This window comes from Perca fluviatilis, chromosome 15 (genome assembly GCF_010015445.1).
Source record: "Perca fluviatilis chromosome 15, GENO_Pfluv_1.0, whole genome shotgun sequence".
Taxonomy (NCBI): domain Eukaryota; kingdom Metazoa; phylum Chordata; class Actinopteri; order Perciformes; family Percidae; genus Perca; species Perca fluviatilis.
In genome coordinates this window covers 9788103-9797843 of record NC_053126.1, presented here as the reverse complement: position 1 = coordinate 9797843, position 9741 = coordinate 9788103, and the positions used below count along the sequence as shown (strand labels likewise).

Below are 9741 nucleotides of genomic sequence, written 5' to 3'. Positions count from 1 at the left end.
GGTTTATGTTGAAACTGACGTGCTGTGAACTCCACTGACAGCCTGATGTGATGTTTTTATAGCTGAGAAACAAGGAAGGTCACTGAGTTTGCATAAAATCAAACATGAAGCATCAGCGTTGGTCTAACTGGAGTCAATAGAAGAGTTTGTTCAGTTATATATCTGCAGAGTGAAAATATGCATGTCATTTTTTTATTTCTTCATATCCACGTACAGATAACTTTAAACTGTAAATATTACTTCCACATATTTTCCAGACTTTCTTCAAACATTAAAAACCGTTTAATATAAAATAGTTATCTCCATACATGATAAAAGTAAATTCACTTTGTATGTAAACAATACCGTTAAATGCTGTCATCATCATCTCCACTTTCAGCAGTTTTCTCTTAGAAATGATTTTGATGAAATTACAGTATGTGATGGAAAGAGTGACATATTCTTATTTACCTATTGATTTTATTACAGAGCAATATGAATCATTTTAGAGTTTGAGTATCAGTCAGTTAAGATCAATGAGAACAGCAGATCTGAGTTTCTCCTTTTAGTAACAGAGGAGAGAGAAACTAGACACTGACTGTCCTCTAGTGATTTTATAAAAGAAACAGTAACATTATTTTTCATTCTCATAGATTCCACATCATATCATTTACAGACAGTATTGTGTCTTACTTTGTAGAAATGTAAAGTATTTGTAGAAGTTTAATTTCAGCAACCAGATTGTTGGGCTGTCTTTGGACCTTGTATCAATGAGTGATCTTTATTGTATTTTTAAACATACAATATGTAACTTTCTGCCGCTAGGGGTCTCTTAACCAAAACAATGGACGGTAAAACTGGACTTTTGATGACGTTTGGAAGTTGTGTGGAATTATGGGAGTTTTTTGTGTTAAACACCTTCGCTGCCAGTTAGAATGCATCAGTTCACGGACGAGTTTACCCAAGTTTATTCACGTTATGTTTAGTAACGTTTTTTCATGTTATTGTAATAAAATAGCTGCAGTTTCCCCAACATAATTACGTTTTTCTTGATTAGATTGTTATTTGTAGCTGGCCAGTTAGCTAGTGAGCCAGCAAGCTAACAGTAGCCAGCAGATAAAACACAAAATATTTCACATATCAATGGCCCCCTTTGGATGGTTTCAACACCGGGGTGGACGGGGTTTGTTGTAACGCTAGCTAGCTACTAAACGAGGCTGAGAGATGGGTGTGGATAGGGATTGTTGGGGAAATCTCCGCGACAGGGAGCCAGGACGTTCAATGCCTGTTGTGCAGCAGCAGAACATCTCTCAGCTGCCCGGAATTATCTCCCCTTCACTTTTCAGTAATCTTAAATTGTCGTTTTGGTGCTTAACCGACCTTCTGTCGGGTTAATTTAGCTAACCGTAAAGACAGCTAAACGCGAAGGGGGGAGAAATTCGGCAGGGAGGAGATTTTCGGCACATACACCGGTAGCGCTACAGAGATGTAGCTAGCTACCGCCATGGATGGCCGCTGTTGTGACTCGGTGCTGGGTCTGATATGGTCTGTTTCCCGACATTTAATTAAACTGCCGTTAGCGTCGTAAGCACCAGGCACTGGAGATAAGTTCTTGCCGGGGGTTGCTGTAATGAATGTAGCTGGCTGATAGCTGACTGGGGGCTAACGGTAACTAGCTAGCTATATGTCCTGGGGCTGTTGTCAGCTGTCATCCCGACTGAGTCTCTCTGCGCCGGGGGAGTGAGGCAGACAGACCGGGGTGTGCTACTTTGGCTAAATAAGCATTAGATTAATCGTCTATCTACAGCTAACGTTAACATTACTAGTGAAGTTATTCGTGGGTTAGCTCAGTCCTGTTAGCTGTGGTCGAAACAGTCATACTAAAAATAACTTTATTAGCGTGTTGAACAATGTTGTAACCTCATAATGTTACCCACAAAGCTTTAAGTTAGCACATTGTAGTAACGTCAAGCTGGTATCGATATTGAACTATAAAAATAGATAAGGTCTCTGTTGTATTACTGTGATAAAAAGTGGGATGTAATTAATCACAAAATGATGCTGTATGGCAAAAAAAAGCAGTATCACGGTTACAAGTATTATTTTTCTGTGACATTGTATGATTTACAATTGCTCCTGAACGTATCATCTTGGTGCCAGTGTTCTGACGGAAGATAGAGTAACTGGAGGGTGAAAGGTTATATGACGCCACTGACGGGCGACTAAAGGAAACGTGCCGTGTCTGAAAATAAAATAACAGATTTCTCTGGGTTTGACATTTGGTGGAAACATTTGGGATAGTGTAAGAACACAACTCATAAAAATATATAACATAGCTATGGTCATTTTTAGACATTTTAAAGCAGAAATGTTACATATTGTACCTTTAATGTGTTTTCAACATATGGAAATAAAATTACAGAATATAAAACAACTTAACAATCTCAAAACAACAACATTTTAATATAACATCTTTAAATATCTACATTTTATGAAAAATATTTCAAACTTGTGCACTGCCAGCCTGAAAGAATAAGTACTGTAGGATTTTGTACAGCTGCTCAACCAACTCCAGTCACTGTGGGTCTCGAGCACAATAATAAACAGCAACTTTAGTCTTCAGACTTTTCCGATCCAGCTTCTTTCATAATGGGAAGAGTTTTTGCTAAGATCTGTATACAGACATACAGTATTAAAACAATCTGTCAAATCAGAGTATATTTTAAAAATGACAACAAGGTTTTGAATTCCTTCCTTTTTATGGCTGGAAAATGATTTAATTCCAGGATTTTGTGTAAATTGGGGACACGGTGGTGCGGTGGTTAGCACTGTTGCCTCACAGCAAGAAGGTTGTGGGTTCGTACCCCGGTTGGCCCGGCCTTTCTGTGTGGAGTTTGCATGTTCTCCCCGTGTCTGTGTGGGTTCTCTCCAGGTACTCCGGCTTCCTCCCGCCGACCAAAGACATGTGGGCTAGGTTTATTGGTGTCCCTAAATTGTCCGTAGGTGTGCATGTGTGAGTGAGTGGTTGTTCGTCTATGTGTGGCCCTGCGATGGACTGGCGACCTGTCCGGGGTGTACCCCGCCTTTTGCCCGACGTATGCTGGGATTGGCTCCAGCCCCCCCACAACCCTGTGCGCGGGATAAGTGGTTGACGATGGATGGATGGATGGATGGATTTTGTGTAAATTTGGTATGAATAAAAAATTTATTTCATGAAAAAACTTGTGTACAATCTGAAAATCATGTGGAAGCTTTTTAATTTTAAATGTTGCCAAAATGTTGATTTTTGCATGATCTTCATGCATGTACTTATGAAGTGGACACAGTTTCACCACATTAATACATAGAACGTGTCGACAGTATGGCAAAACAAGTGATACTGAGTCAACTGAATGTTCCCACTGTGATTGTAAATAGAGGAAGTAGTTTTTGTATGACTCTCCTAATATCGTCTCTCACTGTGTCTCTTCTTGCACAGTAATACACTGCTGTGTCCTCGGTCTTCAGACTGTTCATCTGCAGATAGAGTTTACTGCTGGAGTCATCTCTGGAGATGGTGAATCTCCCCTAGACTGACTGGGAGTAATAGGTAGAAGCACTGCCTGTGTGTACAAAAGCGATCCACTCCAGTCCTTTTCCAGGAGCCTGTCTGATCCAGTTCATATGGTAGCTACTAAATGTGAATCCAGATGTTGTACGGGTCAATCTGTGGGATTCTCCAGGCCTTTTAATCGCTGGTTCAGATTCTGTCAGAGTCTGACCATCAACACCTGTCAAGATATAAAAAACATCAAGTGAAATAAGTTGATGACATGAATAAAAGCAATGTCAAATCAAGGTCAGTGAAAATCTTCACCTGTCCAGCAGAGAGTTAAAAGCAGCAGTCCTGTCTAGTCCATCATGTTAAACTGTGTGTCCACTGTTCTCTGTCCTCCTCTCTGCACTCAGATAAGTAGAGGTGGAAGATATCTGAGTTTTGCACTGACTCCTTTTTTGTCTTTCTCCTAACTGTATTTTGTGTTTTCACAAATCATCTCACCATTTTTTTTTTTTTTACAGTATGTCACTTTGTAAAATTTGAATGGATTTACTTACTCTCAGGTTTGTCCAATGCAATGTACCAATTATGGAATAATGCAGGGTGCGAACTACGGGGGAGCTAGGGGGAGCTCGGCTCCCCTTAATAAGACATGGGCTCCCCTGAAAACGTGATTTGTGAAATTTTGGGGGGTCTCTAAAAATATTGACAATGTGTCATTTTGACGTGCAATTTCAGTTTTGTGTAATGTGATCATCGTGGATTATTATGTGTAAAACTGCAAAAATATCATTCATGCATGTCGGCGATTTGAACCTAATTCACTTCAAAAAAGATAACTATACATGCTATTCGTGTTATGAGCATCAAGGCGTGGCGGCGCTGCGGTGCAAATTCAACTCATGTTTACTACATGTTAACTCAAAGATTTGCAGAAAAAATATAAACGTTGGAGGCCATTAATCGGCGCGCAAAATCCTTGAAATCCATTCTGCAGTAAGCATATAGCCATGGCAAAAAGAAAACAAAGGCAGTTTAATTAATTTTGGTTTTACTAAGAAATTGTGTAGCGATGACGTTAATAGCGCGACTAATTCACCTGTTGCAAACCTCCCACCGGGGTGACAACGCAAGAAGCTGAAGAAATAATGTCCTCTCTGGATGAAGATGGTCCTAACCTTCTTGCTCCTCTCTCTCCCGTTAAATTGGAACAGGCAGCAGTGGAACAGCAGCTTGGGGTGCGTCGCTAAGGTCTAATTGAACGGAGGAATTATGGTAGGCTATTCTTCGGTAGCCTGAGTAACTTTAACCGTTATCTCAAAAACAGCCTGATGCTTTGTTTATAGACTATTTCTGGCTGGTTGTTTGCTATTTGACCTATCTATTCCTGTCGATAAAGTATGATAGGGTAAAATTTAAATCATGTAGTGCATACACTAGCTGTTATGTATCTTTGTAAGTCATTGTAAGTCGCAAGCGCACGACCCCCCCGCCCCCCCGCGTGGAAAAAAAGTGGGCTCCCCCGAAGGCCACGGTATAGTTCGAACACTGGAATAATGTAATATGTATAATATACATCGCTTCCAGTTCATGTAGCAGGTAAATCACCTTGTTGGCTTGAGATAGGTAAACAACAGCTCATGTTTCCTAAAGTTATTATACTTGCTGTTTTTCATGTGAAATTTCAGCTGTATTTGTTTTTAATTATTTAAATGAGGTTAATGTTAACCGATTTCTAAAAGTCTAATTCAGTCTGTCTTGTGGGAGTACAGACAATGATGTACCAGTGATTGAAACCTCCAAGAATTTAAAACGAGGGCTAGGACGTCAAAGAGTCCATAATAAAGAGTTAACGCATAGCGTTTAAACACCTCTAGTTGTTTTTGATGTAGGATTAATGTACGCACGTTTTGTGATTTGGGCCTCGGGACGCTCTTTAGTTTTGGGAAACCAGGAAGTGATGCACAGCAATGTTGTGGGTGGCTAGCAGAAACAAGCCTTGAATAGAAATGGATAAAGAAAAGAGTTTTGAATGGCAAGTTCAAATTCAAAGCCCTTCCAGATGGTTCTCTTGACAAGACTAGGGGTAGTGGTGGAATTGTGGAAATTGGTTCTCTGACAAACACATTTTAGATTGTTAACAAAAAGAAATAACGATGTTATGAAAGAGAAACTGCCTTTTGAGGATTAATTTATACTGTGCTGTAGATAAATCACCATTTAAAAAAATATCTGAAGACTGTTTCATCCTTTAGTGTAACAGTGAGCTGGTGTTGAAACCATTAGTGGTCTGAGGGCTCCTCCTCTGGTGGCTTCATGTTACAAGTGTTCAGGCTCTGAGGGGTTTTTGTTCAGGTCTACTGATGAGTCACTGGGAGAGTCTTAATTCAATACTGAACTTGTTCTTCAGTGAATCTTTGTAGTTTGGTGGATGCAACACCACCATGTACAATCACTCCAGTCCTTTGCCTGCATGCTGTCTGATCCAAGCTGTGTAGTAGCTGCTACCTGCATTTATTTTTTCATATATTTGGTTACTGACTGTATTTGCTGCAAACATAAATACATTGACAGTAGCCAGAATCATGTGAATAGTAATATATTTTGCAACTATTAATAAAAGGCTTTTAATGGTTTCAGTGTGAGCAGATGTTTAAAGAACAGACATACAGAGAAACTTGGAGCCTTTTAGAGGAAAACAGCTGCTCAGGAACTGAAACGTGACAAAATGCAAAAAACTAAATCCTTTAACAAAGATGAAAACTATTGTAGTTCATCCATTTACAAGTTACTCTTCTTTAATAAACAACATATTTTACCTTCATATGTGTGTGGTTATGTCAGAAATAACATCAGATATCAAATATCATGCAGCATGATTTTTACTTGTTTTTATTCAGAATTCTTAAAAGCCAGTCATACAACAATCATACTCAAATGTCTGTGTTGTCTCATTTTGAATGACTTGACCTGAGGACATTAGTCATGTGAGACAGTGCAGAGTTTATCAGCCCAGGGAGGATGAGGAAAGACAAGAAATGTTTCTTACTGCAGGAGTTGAAGTAGTTTCATTTAAGCAACCAGATCGTTGTGCTGTTTTTGGCACTTTTACCAACAAGTGATCTTTATTGTGTTTTGTGTGTTTAATGTTGAGTCATAATATTTCTCAGGAAAGCAGGATGTTGTATAACGAAGTGATAAAGAGTAATTTATTATCTAAAAATTATATCTAATCTAAAATTTAGGGGGAAAAAAGTAATATTAAAAATATAATGTATAAAATATATGATATAAATATTACATTCATATATCATCTTCATTATTAGGCTTCATCAGGCCAGTAAGAATACTGTAGGATTTTGTACAGCTGCTCAACCAACTCCAGTCAATGTGGCTCTCGAGCACAATAATAAACAGCAGAATCTTCAGTCTTCAGACTGTTCATCTGCAGATACAGCTGCTTTCTGCTGTCGTCTCTGGAGATGGTAAACCGGCCTTGGACTGACTGAGAGTAGTAGATGCTAGTAGTGTAGATAATCGCAATCCACTCCAGTCCTTTTCCAGGAGCCTGTCTGATCCAGGCCATCCCGTAGCCGCTGATTGTTAATCCAGATGCTGTACAGGTCAATCTGTGGGATTCTCCAGGTCTTTTAATCGCTGGTTTAGATTCTGTCAGAGTCTGACCATCAACACCTGTCAAGATATACAAACAATCACATGAATTTAGTTGTTACACAATTCAAAACTATGTTTAATCTAGATAAGTGAAAATCTTCACCTGCACAGCAGAGAGTTAAAAGCAGCAGTCCTGTCCTATAGTCCATCATGTTAAACTGTGTGTCCACTGTTCTCTGTCCTCCTCTCTGCACTCAGATAAGTAGAGGTGGAAGATATCTGAGTTTTGCATCGACTCCTCCTCACAGGGAGGAAACATCTGGACTGGAGATATTTAATGAAACTGAGTCAGAGTCAACCCTCCAAGTCAGCTGTTTGACCTTTATCTGAAATGTTTTAATTCGTGTAAAATGTTTCAGTATTAACACCACAACCACATTTATTCTAATAATATACAAATGACATCTGACACAATAAGATACAAGGGTTTTTCAAATATGTTAAATCATAATTAATCTTGTTATCAAGACTCTGTTTCTCATTAGTCATTTTGAGAACAATAGGCACCACATGGAGTATTAACAAGCATTTACAATTTCATTCTGATCAACATCTACTATAATTTTTGACAGTTACATTATTGTCATTTCATCATTTTATACTATTGTAACATTATGGTTTGTGCTTAACTTTAGTTTTTCACTAGATAATGCTTTGATAAATGAAGAAACTCTGTCTAATAATCTAAGTGATGTAACATCATGAAGAGAATACATATTTACTCATAAGTATAAAGTAAAATATATAGGAATATAATGTAGATATATCAAAGTGCTTTGTAATTTGGGGCGGGGGGGGAACTCAGATATCATTAAGATCACATTGTTAGTTGTCTTTGGAGGTTTTTGTGCAGCTGCTCCACTGTCTTCAGTCACTGTGGGTCTCGAGCACAATAATAAACAGCAGAATCTTCAGTCTTCAGACTATTCATCTGCAGATACACCTGCTGTCTGCTGTTTTCTCTGGAGATGGTAAACCGGCCTTGAACTGACTGAGAGTAGTAGATGTTGCTACTAGCACTGCTGATGCGAGCGATCCATTCCAGTCCTTTTCCAGCAGCCTGTCTGATCCAAGCATTAGTATAATCCCCACCAAACCCAGAATATGTGCAGGTCAGTCTGTGGGATTCTCCAGGTCTTTTAACCACTGGTTCAGACTCAGTCAGTGTTTGACCCTCAGTACCTACAGACATTTAAACAGCTCATTAGTTTCTGTAATGCAGCCATGTTGTCTATGTACCAGGAAGTTTCTCAGAAAAACATCTATTGTTCTTACCTGACCAGTTAAATGACAGGATGAGAAAAACAACCAAATAATCAGGTCTGATCATTGTTAAAGCCAGTTGTCTCTGTCCAGTCTACAGTGTGTATGTCAGTGATTTAGTGTCTGTCCTTCACTCTGCAACACATATGTAGAGATGGAAGAGGTCAGAGATTTGCATTGACTCCTCCTCCTCAAACAGAAACTCAACATATCTCTGGAAAATATGATTTATATAATTCTTTCATTATATGATCATACGAATGATTTTCTCAATAATGAAGATACATTTATTTATACTCTAATTAGAAGTATTTATATACTATGCTCAGCAGCATTTGATGGCCGTCCATATACTGGATATATCATACATAAATGTCCAAATATATTCTCAACACCTTTGCATGTTCTCCCCGTGCTTGCGTGGGTTTCCTCCGGGTGCTCCGGTTTCTTCCCACCATAAAGACATGCATGCCAGGCAACTAGGACTACAGTTGAAAATTAGCCGACTGGCTAACACTGGCGCATTTACAGAAATGTTCATTAATGTGCATTGTCCTAATCAAATAAATAAACAAACAAACAAACAAACCTGCTGTTCAAAATCAAAAAAAGTAACCTTATTACCATTTTTTCTTTGGAAAAGCCAATGTCAAATGCAACACTAAAAAACAGGAAGTCACAAACCACGACATCAGCTGTTGCTTCCATTGTGGTCATGAATTTGTTTGTGTGTGTTTAGAGCCACTGTCATATTCTACTTAGTATCATCCTGACGTCTTATCTTCTACTGCCATCTGTTGGTTCTTTGGAAAATAATTTGTCTGAGATTTTTGTCAAGCCTCTCTGCTTCCTCTAACCAGTGTGTTTCTCTGGCACAGTAATACACAGCAGAGTCCTCTGGCTTTAAGTTGGACAGTCTCAAATACACCATGCTGTTGCTGTCATCTCTACTGATTTCTACACGGCCCTGCACACTGCTGGCATAAGTGTTTCTGCTTGCAGTAGAGAAGCCGCTCCCTATCCATTCCATTCCTTCTCCTGCAGGTTGTCTGATCCAGCTCATATCACAGCAGCTAAATGTGAAGCCAGATCCCCTGCAGGAGAGACTGAGAGTCTCCCCAGGCTTTTTCACTACTGAACTGGAAGGAATGGACTCCATACTCTGACCTGTTGTTGGGGACCAAGAAGCTGGTTAAACCTGATTTAACCAAAAAGGCCTCAGATTGAGCTGACCAGAGAGACAAAGGAATCGTGGCCTGTATGTAAACCCCAAAGCCTGGTTAATT

General features: G+C 39.2%; 1 pseudogene; it reads right to left on the bottom strand.

Moving 5' to 3' along the window:
* Positions 1 to 3728: 3728 nt before the first annotated feature.
* Positions 3729 to 8648, bottom strand: LOC120574403 (annotated as a pseudogene).
* Positions 8649 to 9741: the final 1093 nt, after the last annotated feature.